This window comes from Sinocyclocheilus anshuiensis, unplaced genomic scaffold (genome assembly GCF_001515605.1).
Source record: "Sinocyclocheilus anshuiensis isolate Anshui unplaced genomic scaffold, SAMN03320099.WGS_v1.1 scaffold2173, whole genome shotgun sequence".
NCBI lineage: Eukaryota > Metazoa > Chordata > Actinopteri > Cypriniformes > Cyprinidae > Sinocyclocheilus > Sinocyclocheilus anshuiensis.
In genome coordinates this window covers 126,157-126,439 of record NW_015552682.1, presented here as the reverse complement: position 1 = coordinate 126,439, position 283 = coordinate 126,157, and the positions used below count along the sequence as shown (strand labels likewise).

Below are 283 nucleotides of genomic sequence, written 5' to 3'. Positions count from 1 at the left end.
ACACATCGGAATATTTGGGTTGAACTGTTCTGGAACAGTGTTGTAAATCCAACTTAACCACTGATTTCTAGTCGCGTCCTCTTTTGGAAGGCCAAACAAAGTAGTTTCGCTTTCACAACGAAAGCATCACACACGCCTTGAGTGAGCGGAGGCCGGAGGCCTAGAGTGAGCGGAGGCAGGCTTGAGTGAGCAGAGGCGGGCGGGCTTGAGAACGGCGCGGCCAGCGGATTCGATGAAGGAGCGTCCGGAGGGCTTGCGGCCACCAAATGTGACGATCCCGGGC

General features: G+C 55.5%; 1 long non-coding RNA gene across 1 annotated transcript in view; it reads left to right on the top strand.

The window, feature by feature from the left end:
• The window catches only part of LOC107667602 (uncharacterized), a 10,556-nt gene that overhangs the window by 4,234 nt on the left and 6,039 nt on the right, over window positions 1-283 (top strand). Inside the window, exon 2 of the long non-coding RNA XR_001631799.1 lies at window positions 39-42. This is a non-coding gene — a long non-coding RNA (uncharacterized LOC107667602). The remainder of the gene's footprint in view (window positions 1-38; window positions 43-283) is intronic.